Source organism: Chanos chanos, chromosome 7, assembly GCF_902362185.1.
Source record: "Chanos chanos chromosome 7, fChaCha1.1, whole genome shotgun sequence".
NCBI classification, from domain to species: domain Eukaryota; kingdom Metazoa; phylum Chordata; class Actinopteri; order Gonorynchiformes; family Chanidae; genus Chanos; species Chanos chanos.
In genome coordinates, this window is record NC_044501.1 from 44305764 (window position 1) to 44318109 (window position 12346).

Consider the following 12346-nt stretch of genomic DNA (forward strand, 5'->3'; position numbering starts at 1 on the left):
AACCGTGCCAGTAGATAGGGAGCTGTTGATCAAGGATGAGATGAAGGGCAAAATGTCGTCCGAGATGGCCTGAAAGAGAGGAGAGGGGATGGGATCAAGAGGACAAGTAGTAGGACGATGGGATTTTATAAGTAGGAGAGCTTCAGCGTCAGATAGAGGGGGGAAGGAGGAAAAGATAGTGGAGGGGGGGTGGGGGGTGCAGGATCCGAGGTGGGAGGGGAAGGGGGGAAGGAGTCGCAGATGTCATTGATCTTCTTCTCGAAGAAGGAGACAAAGTCGTCAGCAGATAGGGATGAGGGAGGAGGAGGAGGAGGAGAGAGGAGGGAGGAGAAGGTAGAGAAGAGTTTGCGGGTGTTGGAGGAGGCAGAGTTGATCCTAGAGTGGAAGAAGGCAGATTTGGCAGCGGACAGGGTAGAGGAGAAAGAAGAAAGAAGAGAGTGGTAGTGGGATAGGTCGTTGGAGGATCTCGATTTCCGCCATCTCCGTTCAGCCGCGCGAAGTTTGGTTCTATCAGCACGAATACTATCAGTCAACCAGGGACTGGGAGCGGAGAGGCGAGCCGTCTTGGTGACTGGGGGGCAGAGGGTGTCCAGGGAGGAGGCCAGCGCAGAGAGGACCGTAGAGGATTTCTCTTCCACGGGGAGAAGTGAGAAGTCTCCTACAGATGGGAGAGAGGAGCAGACCATGGAAGAGAAGGCACTAGAGGAGAGGGTGCGAAGGTTCCGTCTAGCTGCGACTGGCAGCTTGGGAGCTGAGGATTTCAGGGAGGGAGAGATCGAGAGAGAGAAAGACACGAAGAAGTGATCTGAGGTGTGAAGCGGTGTGACCGTGAGATCAGGAACTTGGCAGCCTCTCGTGAAGACCAGGTCCAGTTGATTGCCACCCTTGTGCGTTGCAGGGGACTCCACGAGGGTGAAGTCAAAGGACTGAAGGAGGGAGAGTAGGCCATCAGACTGGGTGGAATTCGGAAGGTTGAAGTCTCCTAGCAGCAGGATGGGAGTGCCGTCCTCAGGGAAGGCGCTGAGGAGGATGTCCAGTTCATCTAGGAATGACTGCAGAGGGCCTGGGGGGCGGTATAGAACAGTCATGTGTAGTTTATAAGGGGAATAAACAGAAACAGCATGAAATTCAAAAGATGTTGGGGAGATAGAAGGGAGAGTGGCTGCTTGGAATCTCCACGAGGGGGAGATCAGGAAGCCAGTTCCCCCACCTCTCCCCGAGGATCTGGGAGTGTGGGAGAAGGAAAAGGCAGTGGAGAGGGCAGCGGGAGTGGCCGTGTTCTCCGGTATGATCCACGTCTCAGTGAGGGCCAGAAAGTGCAGGGACAGCAGGGAGGCTTGAGCGGAGATGAAGTCGGCCTTCTGTACCGCCGATTGGCAGTTCCAGAGACCACCTGAAATGCCAGCAGCAGTGTTGGCAGAGCGTGGTAGATGGATGAGGTTAGACAGGTTGCGTCCTCGAGGATGCATCGGACGCCACCTGCGGAGATTGCAAGAGGAAACTTGGACAGGAATAGGGAGATGACACATGATTAGTGAGAGGGGGACAAGGTATTTTAGGAGGTAGGGAAGAGACACAGCTCAGCACAATTACACAGATAAATAAATGAAAATAAATAAATCAAAATGAGAATAAATCGCTTAGGGTAGTGTAGACAGGTAGTAGTTGTCTCCACTTCCTCGTTGTCCTTCCTCGGTGGACTCCCGCAGGTAGACTCCCTTAACTAATTCTTTGGCCTAGTGTAGGGAACCTGCTGTATCCCCAAAATATGCAGCAGTAACAACTGTAAAAGGACCAGGGAGATGAAGCCAAGGACTTGAAGCTTATTAATAATAATAAAGATAATAATAATAATAATAATAATACTTATAATAATAATAATAATAATATGAGTTTATTTAGAGCCCAGTATCACTATTTAAAGTGTCAAAGGGCTTTACATGTCTATAACAAAGTCAAATCAAAATTATATTATCCATAAGTTTGAGAAAATAGGTAAGTCTTTAGTCCCACAGGGCTCTTAAGACATGTCTTTTTTCTTTGTCCCCAAAAAATCTCAGTTTCCACAGCTTAGTCATTTAACCATGTACAGTCAACACCACGGCCTTGAAAAACAAAAGTAAAGAAAGTAAAAGAAAATCCCCTCCCACAGAGCTCTTATGAAATGCCTCTTTCCTTTGTCTCCTAAAATGTTGCTAGCCAGGTAGTGCAAAATAGTGTGTGAGTTTCGCCTCTGTAAACAAGTGTGACTGCATAGTTCAAGTCCCCAGAATGGGTGTGCACTTCAGTCTCGCTAATCTCTCCTCCGTTTCCTCTGTTCTGACTCCTATCTATATAGAGGCAGAAACACAAGGTAACCATTTCTATAAGGGCTTGCTCACCACCTGTTCTCACATGTGTGCTCTTTCTGTCAAGTAGCTGACCAAAATCCAAATAAAGAATATGGAAAAATGTAGCTAGTGGCGGCACATTCCGCACCGATGTGCGTCTTTTTGGCCACTGTAGTTCATTGTAAGCATAATTTCCCTCATCCCACAGCTGTCTCAGTTCCCTCAATTAACTTCATTGGGTGTTCTAATTAGTTTAACATTTCTCTGAAATAATACTCATGGTCTATGGCATCCCTAAACAGTCAGCGGTTCTCCCCCTTCCGCGTTTGGCTTCGGCTCGGGCGTGGTGCATTATAAACGGTGACGCGGTCCTTCCATTGTTTCAATGAGACGTTGACTGTGTATACTTGGTTTTTAACCATATATTATACATTAAAATAGAGAAAATAGATAAGTCTTTAGTCTGGCTTTAAAGGTATGGAGAGAGTTTGTCTCCCTAACGTCTGTGCAGGGAGCCACCTCAAGCATAGAATCAAGAAGTGACTGCCTGACAGTAAAAAAGGCATTGTATTTATGCCAGATAGTATAGTCAGCATAAATCAGTTAGTCATGATGTAGACAGAGATGAATAACGTCTACACAGATGGTTGCACTGATGACACTGGGAGCTCTAATTTGTGTGGGTGTGTGTGTGTCCATGTTTTTTTTCAACAATAAAAAATCTTTTCCATTTTGAATTTAATTGTTGTGATAAATGTTGACAGATGTATTCCTATACTCTGATCACATAATGAAGCATGTCCAAGCTTACTGAATGTGCTGATCCAGGAGCTTGGTTATCTAGGAGAATTGGATATGAAGAGCATTATGGTATTGGTTGCTTGACCATCAACCTGAATCTGTAACACTGGCAAGACAAACTCACTAATACAGTCAGTTAAGACAGAAGGTAAATGTGGTGCCCAAATTCCTCTCATACAGTCACTTGATGATATTTGGGTAAAAATGATTTCTGCAGCATTCAGTGTGTAATATATAAAGTCATATGCAAAGTCACTGTGTATTATATAAAGACATACAAAGTCAAAAGAGCCTTTGATTTCTAAAATTTTAACAGCATTTTTAACATTGACTTTTCACCCCACATTTTGAGAACATCTGGAACATTCCTTTATTCTTTTGATTAGCACTGTCTGGGTACAAAGGCTCAAACCAGTTCTGGATTCTGTAAGAAGGTGATTTACACTTCCTTGTGCCGTGTTTTATCTCGTCGTACAATGCAACGTTTCATGTGCAATGAAGACCGAGTATTTTTATGATGAGTAATTGCATTGAAAACATTTGAATGAACTTACTAGTAATGATGTTACATTGTTATCAAGTATATGACAATAAACTTGAAACTTGAACTTCTGTTATCTATTGTATCTTATAAGCATAGAATCAAGAAGTGACTGCCTGACAGTAAAAAAGGCACTGTATTTATGCCAGATAGTATAGTCAGCATAAATCAGTTAGTCATGATGTAGACAGAGATGAATAACGTCTACACAGATGGTTGCACTGATGACACTGGGAGCTGTAATTTAACGCACAGAACAGACAGTATCGGGTTGTTTACCTTATGGCTGTCTCCTGCTTGAGAACAAGATGAGTCCTTGTGACATCATCCCCGGGACATAGGTGGGTGCCGGTGGAGGTGATAAGGCAGCTGGAAAGGGCATTACTTCTTAATTTATAACCAGGAAATGATCTATAGCGAGAAGCTATTTTCTGGGGTACAACAGGTGGCATAAACAGGAAACAACAGTAGTTCGGTTCCATCACAGCCATGGCCATCTTTTCTCTGCTAGTATGTGTGGTTACTTAACGTGTACTGTAACCTCAAAAAAAACCCCCAAAAAACAAAAAAAACATTTTACCAGTTGGAGACTTAAGGCAATAGTTCATCAAAGACATTGGGGAGATCTCCTGCATTTTAGACTCAGTAATGCAAACTGCTCACCCTCATCATATTCTCATAGTTGCACACAGAAAATATAAATTCACAATTGTAGCCAGTTTAGACAGAGGATGGGTGGTAGATTGTTGTAAACTCCTCTTTCATGGAGAGTTACTAATGCCTGGTGTTACTCCAATTTCTTAGAAGTATCTCGAGAGTGACCATATATCCCATTAACGGATTACCTACATGCACTGTGCAAATGCAAATTGTGCACATTATCTTCAGGACACCATCTAGACAACCAACAATGTAGTGATGATAACCTCACTCACTCACCCATTATCTAAGCGGCTTAACCTGAGGAAATTAGGGTTGCGGGGGGTTGCTGGAGCCTATCCCAGCACTCATTGGGCGAAAGGTGGGGAAACACCCTGGACAGGTCGCCAGTCCATTGCAGGTGATGATAACCTGCTATAGATTTTGTCACCATGCTGTGCTGGGATGGGGCAAGAGCATATTACAGGTTCAGATATCATTTTAGCATATTCACACGGTTTACAAAATTACACTTAGTAATCTCCAATTAGCATAGGGGAGCGAGTGATGAAGATTCACTTTTCTCCAGACAGCTAACTCTTAACACTGGTGCTCCTCAGGATTTCTGCTTTTCTTTGCTACGGCATTCTTTGTATGCAAGTGACTCACTCATGATTCAAACTTCTGAAGTGTGCAAATGGTACTACTGCTGTTTCGGAGGACTGTGGATAATGATGAACCTGCATATAGGGGGAAGGTTTCTTCTATATGCAGCCAAAATAATTTACAGTGTAACACCAGAAAATTAAGGGGGTTGTTTTAGATTTTAGAAGAGGGAAATGAGAAGTACTGCCACCCAAATTTGGTGGTGAAGCAGTTGAATAGGTGAGAGAGCTTAAATTTCTTGCCACAGACCTTAAATGGGGTGTCAGTGTACAAAATGATGTAAAAAGAGCACACCAAAGATTACATTTCCTCAGGCAGCTTGGAGTGGAGTGAAATTTGAAGTTAGGGGTGTTGGAAAATTCTGTATGAGGCTCTTGAATAGAGTAGTCAAGATTGCAACCAAGACCACTGGTCACTATCTCTCATCTATCTCCTCAATTTGTAAAGCTCACCACAATCAAAAGTCTTTAAACATTTTGGAGAAAGTTCTCATACAGTGTTTCCCCTCCTTGAGCTTCTTCCTTCTGGTAGGGCATTTGGGCAATCCAGTTTTACACTTTAACATTTCGAGAGGAGCATAATTCCTGAAACCGCTCGGTATCTGAAAAATTAAGTCCATTGAGCAGGATCCATGGAATAAAAAACAAATGGTGTTGTACATTTTATAAAGACTGTACTTTTTGCATTTTACATGTAGCGATTTCTATAATCACCAAGTAATGCAGTGATGAAGTTAGCATCTCTCAATTTTTATAAATATTTGTTTTGACCACAGTATGCACTCACACCATGTAATTGGCTAGAACTGCTACTCCAAATGTGTCAAGACAATTAAAAAAAAAGAAAGAAAGAAAGAAATCTCCACAGCCAAGTTATATAGCCATGTACATCAAGGCCTTGGAAACACAAAAGAAATGAAAGTAAAAGAAAATCCCCTCCCACAGGGCTCTTAAGACATGTCTTTTTTCTTTGTCCCCAAAAAATCTCAGTTTCCACAGCTTAGTCATTTAACCATGTACAGTCAACACCACGGCCTTGAAAAACAAAAGTAAAGAAAGTAAAAGAAAATCCCCTCCCACAGAGCTCTTATGAAATGCCTCTTTCCTTTGTCTCCTAAAATGTTGCTAGCCAGGTAGTGCAAAATAGTGTGTGAGTTTCGCCTCTGTAAACAAGTGTGACTGCATAGTTCAAGTCCCCAGAATGGGTGTGCACTTCAGTCTCGCTAATCTCTCCTCCGTTTCCTCTGTTCTGACTCCTATCTATATAGAGGCAGAAACACAAGGTAACCATTTCTATAAGGGCTTGCTCACCACCTGTTCTCACATGTGTGCTCTTTCTGTCAAGTAGCTGACCAAAATCCAAATAAAGAATATGGAAAAATGTAGCTAGTGGCGGCACATTCCGCACCGATGTGCGTCTTTTTGGCCACTGTAGTTCATTGTAAGCATAATTTCCCTCATCCCACAGCTGTCTCAGTTCCCTCAATTAACTTCATTGGGTGTTCTAATTAGTTTAACATTTCTCTGAAATAATACTCATGGTCTATGGCATCCCTAAACAGTCAGCGGTTCTCCCCCTTCCGCGTTTGGCTTCGGCTCGGGCGTGGTGCATTATAAACGGTGACGCGGTCCTTCCATTGTTTCAATGAGACGTTGACTGTGTATACTTGGTTTTTAACCATATATTATACATTAAAATAGAGAAAATAGATAAGTCTTTAGTCTGGCTTTAAAGGTATGGAGAGAGTTTGTCTCCCTAACGTCTGTGCAGGGAGCCACCTCAAGCATAGAATCAAGAAGTGACTGCCTGACAGTAAAAAAGGCATTGTATTTATGCCAGATAGTATAGTCAGCATAAATCAGTTAGTCATGATGTAGACAGAGATGAATAACGTCTACACAGATGGTTGCACTGATGACACTGGGAGCTCTAATTTGTGTGGGTGTGTGTGTGTCCATGTTTTTTTTTCAACAATAAAAAATCTTTTCCATTTTGAATTTAATTGTTGTGATAAATGTTGACAGATGTATTCCTATACTCTGATCACATAATGAAGCATGTCCAAGCTTACTGAATGTGCTGATCCAGGAGCTTGGTTATCTAGGAGAATTGGATATGAAGAGCATTATGGTATTGGTTGCTTGACCATCAACCTGAATCTGTAACACTGGCAAGACAAACTCACTAATACAGTCAGTTAAGACAGAAGGTAAATGTGGTGCCCAAATTCCTCTCATACAGTCACTTGATGATATTTGGGTAAAAATGATTTCTGCGGCATTCAGTGTGTAATATATAAAGTCATATGCAAAGTCACTGTGTATTATATAAAGACATACAAAGTCAAAAGAGCCTTTGATTTCTAAAATTTTAACAGCATTTTTAACATTGACTTTTCACCCCACATTTTGAGAACATCTGGAACATTCCTTTATTCTTTTGATTAGCACTGTCTGGGTACAAAGGCTCAAACCAGTTCTGGATTCTGTAAGAAGGTGATTTACACTTCCTTGTGCCGTGTTTTATCTCGTCGTACAATGCAACGTTTCATGTGCAATGAAGACCGAGTATTTTTATGATGAGTAATTGCATTGAAAACATTTGAATGAACTTACTAGTAATGATGTTACATTGTTATCAAGTATATGACAATAAACTTGAAACTTGAACTTCTGTTATCTATTGTATCTTTGGGTTTGAACACAGCATTTTCAATGAACTGTGAAAAGGCCTTTATTGTCTCTTCTTTTCTTACAACTCACACTGACTTTCCAAACACGATGACAGGTCGCAATGACATTCCAGACTGATGGGCCATTACCTTTGACAGTGGGGCGGGGGACTGTGACAGGTGTGTTGACACCTATCTGATCAATATTCATTGTGTAGGCCACTGACTTAGTGTCAGTCCAAAGTTATAACAATTCAGTACTCAAACCTCATGAAATTTCTGAATGCTTTAATCACCTATATGTAGCCAACACCTGTGTTTACATGGCTCAGAGCTCAAAAGTCTTGGCCAGACAGGTTTATAATGTGTTTTTTTTAAAATATCTCAGCACCTCCGAAAACAGGTTTTTGAAAAGTGTATGTTTACAGTTGATTTAAACAAAAAATAGATTAATGAAATTCTTACTGCTCTCAGATTATTGGTACTGAGTTTGTGGTGAATATAAGCATATGTAACACTTGTTTTTTAGATAGGTGAAATATATAAAAATGTTAAGGCATGTCAGACTACCTCAAAAGTGGCTGACAGGCCTCAGACTCCATAGGGTTAAAAACCTCTGTTTAAACTTTGTGACGGTATCACACAATATTAATCATGCACTCTTACATCTCCCCATAAACTTACATGGTCATGTCATTTCACTCTGGTGTTTTCACCTCAGTAAAGCAGTATCGTAGTAATGCTACTTTTTGACAACCACTTCCAACTACACTCACAAAGCTGTTTATCCTAATTAGGGTCATGGGGTAAGCTGGAGCCTATCCCAGTGCTTATAGGGCAAAAGGCAGGGAAACACCCTGGACAGGTCACCAGTCCATCACAGGGCAGACACACACACTCACACCTGGAGCAATTTGATGTCTCCATTTTCAGCGTTCCTTCAGGAAACCCACACAGACATGAGGAGAACAAGCAAACTCCACACAGTGAGGACCCTGGCCGCCTGGCCGGGAATCAAAAGTACATTATAAGTCACATAGCAAGTAATCAGAAAGAGGGTTTTATGTGCACTGCATGGTAAGGGTGGGGGTGGGGACTAAAAAAAGGTCAATATACAAAAAGTATTTCATGTAATGGTAATTTTGTGCAATTATAACATCAAATCAGAACCTTTCGTTTTGATGTGATTATATATACTGAGCTTTATGGAGTCTGAGTTTTGCAAAACAGGATGTAGATGTAGCTGTCTAAACAAAGGTTTGGTGGTTGGAACCAACACGCTGAAAGAGGAAGAAAAAAAAAGTAAGAGAATAAACAAAGAACTGGTTCTCCTTCTCTTTGTTACAACTCTCTTTCCAGTCTCAACTTTTGAGAAACCATAATTATATGCAAATCAGATGATGGATTATCTCACTTAACTGGCTTATTCTTATTGAGGTTTTCTTTTTGAATTGTTGTATCTGTCCATTACCTCTAAGGTATCCTATCTCTGAACATTATTCCATCATTTGTACTATGTTCTCTACCACTATTACTCGGCCTATCACATGGACTGCATTACCTTAAGAAATGCCCCTACTTGTGAATTTACACAAAACTCAACTTTTAAATCAGCCTTTATACATCCTTCATGTTATTATCACCTCCAGAGATCTGCCCTCCACTGTTTTCAGTTGTTCATTTTTACTTTTTCTTTCATTATTTCTTTCATTTCTTTGTATGTCTAGAACTTTGAAACTGCCTTTGTCTTGTTTTTGTTTCCATTGTTTTGCTGCTTTTGTTGCCATCTTGCGTTTGTGCAAACTGATTCACTGTTATTGTTACCGACTTGCCTCTGTTGCTATACTTGATGTAACTTTGTATTCAAGGTGCATGCATTGCTCTGTTGTCCCTACCAATAATCTGTTGCGCAATACTGTGTGTCATGTATCTTGTGCTTTCACAATTGTGCTATGTATTATTCTTTGTGCCATGGTCTGCCTACATATGTGCTTCCCTTGTTTTTATTTTTTGTGAATTCTTCTCTGTTTTCATCCTCTGGGTATGTAACATCGTTCAACTGTCTGGGTGTGGGTGTGTCATACTGTGCAACTCTGGAAAATTCCTGAACTGGTACTGTGCCCATTAACTTGTTGCACTGGCACGCCAAAACATTCCTTGCTACATTCTTTTTGAGATATTTTTATCCTTTAGTACAACAATGGAGAGATTTGGCACACTAAAAAGGATGCACTTTGTAGATTTAATACTACAAACTGCCACTCCAACCCACAAAAAAACTTGACCCAGTCAACAAGAAGTGCAAACACTTAAACACTCATTCTTAACCAGGCACTTCAGCTGAAATATAGTCAAATTTAAACAGCATACAACAACTAACTCTCTGATCTGATGCTGGCGTATTGATTTTAATTTTGATAGAAAATAATGAAGCACTTTTTTTTTTTTTTTTGCTGTGGACTGTGGAAATTGGGGAAAATGTTATTCTTTTACATAAGGAAATCCCCCTTTCTCAAAAAAGTACAAAAGAAGGCTAATGTAGAGCATCTGTGGGGCTACAATTTCATTATTTATTATGGCTCATTATATTTATCATGTCACTTCCATTGTAGTGTTCTGAAAAGAAATGTTTGCATGGTTATTCACTGCCCTTAACTGAGGAACCCAAAGCTCCAAAAACACCCTTTAAACTGTGCCTGAATATGCAACTTTTAAATCATCAACCCAACATCATCATATAAGGCCAAAATGTCGTCAATGAATATATATATTTTTTGTTTTGTTTTTCTGGAACAGGATCAAATGATGCCCTGCACTTTGTCCATTTAGTTTGCGACAAGACAGCAGTAATGTCTGGACTGTGACTTCAAATAATGTAGATGGATCAGATGATTTTTATGTCTTGCTTTGGTGACAGGGGAAGGAGACTGTCGCCCCTGAGAGGGGGGGCAGGTTAAATATTTGTTTTGTTAGTTTACCCTCCACACCTCCACACATTCATTAAAAGAAGATGTTTCCTTATACAAAAAGACATATCTTTTGGTTGCCCCATAACAGATAATACATTTTAACAGTCATAAACATATGCACATGCATAATTTTCTCTCTAGTTAACACTGTTTCTTTTTAAGGTGGACATAATCTTGTCAAGCCTGTCTTTTTGAATGGTTAAACATGCTTAAAGCATATTTAGTTACGGGTAGTTTACATTACAATGCCAGTTGTTAGTTTGGATCACTTTTCATAGTCAGTTTGGAATAGGTAATGGTTAGTTTGGAATAGTTTGTATTACCATTACACACTGTGCTATGTAATATTCTGACTTCTGACTTTTATATATGATCATTAGCACTGCCACCATGACTGATCTGTATCTTTATGAGGAAAAGAATGGCCCCACAACTGGGTTCAACAACTAGACAAGCACAAAAAGACAAGGACTATTAATCATCTGACGTCCATTAAAATGTTTCTCTCATTTATCACTTTTCAAATAGATAATAATGATGAAAAATCCTTTGGGAATTTGGCTGCTGAGGTGAATGTCTTCTTCAGAACTTCACTTAAGCATACTCACTAATGTCATTAATAGAGAAGTAAAAACTATCCTGCTTATGTAGCTGGCACAACAGCTGTGTTTTCAGCTGCTCTGTTTATTTGTTAATCATATGTCCTTCGAAGCACTTAAGAACCAGTGTTTAAGTTTTTAACTGACTGTTTTATTGACTGGGAGGGATTTCTGGCAAGTTCAAGAAATGGTTTGTTATATTAAACCTGGAGAAAATTTTTTCTGCCAAATCATACCATCATATCACTACATTGTAAACAAGATACATTTCTCAGAAATTTTGCATGATCTCATAATTCAGTCCTTTGTTATAGCTGTATATGGACAGTTGAAAATGTATCAAACAATAATACAGCAAAGAATGTTGTTGAGCATGCAAATGTCAACAAATTAATGGGCACACTATCAAATGAGAAAATGCACTCAGTTTCACAGCCTGACATACCGAGACAGGGAGTGGATCTGCACAGATGTCCAAGATCTTTCTGTGCTAAACCTGGATTCATTGTTTTATGTTTGTTGTGACAACGGTTGGGTAACTGAACTAAGAAGTTCAAAAAGAAAATATTTACTGAGGGAAGGTTATTTAAGGTAACCAAAATCAAGTGCTAGATAACAGTGACAAAAGCAAGTGTTCAGCTTCCAGTGTATTCTATGCTGTGCACAACTAGGAAATAATGTGTCGTCTCAGGACAGCACAAGCTAATTTGCTGAAAGGTCATCTTGAACAAATTGTTTTTTAGTGCTTGCATTTAAAAATAGTGCTTCTCGTGAACTTCACTTGTACAAGAAAAAAAATCTGTGCTCAGGAAACTTCAGAGGATACTAACCCAAGAACGTGGAGGCCACACCACAAAAGTACTACTAATAGACAAAGTAAAAAGATTAATATTATGGTCCTCCCAGCCACTGAATGTAACTAAATGCTGAAAAATAGCTCAAAGTGTAAAGAGAAATTACTGTGACATTACACTCATTCTCACAAGGTACACTTTCTATGAGGAAGTACGTCTTGCTGTTTTTTGTTATTAGAGTGTTCATTGAAAGGTGCATATGCAGTGCAAGTTAACTTGAAGGCTGCACCAAGCATGTTTCATAAGAGAAAGGCTACAGAATTTTAATAGTTGTTT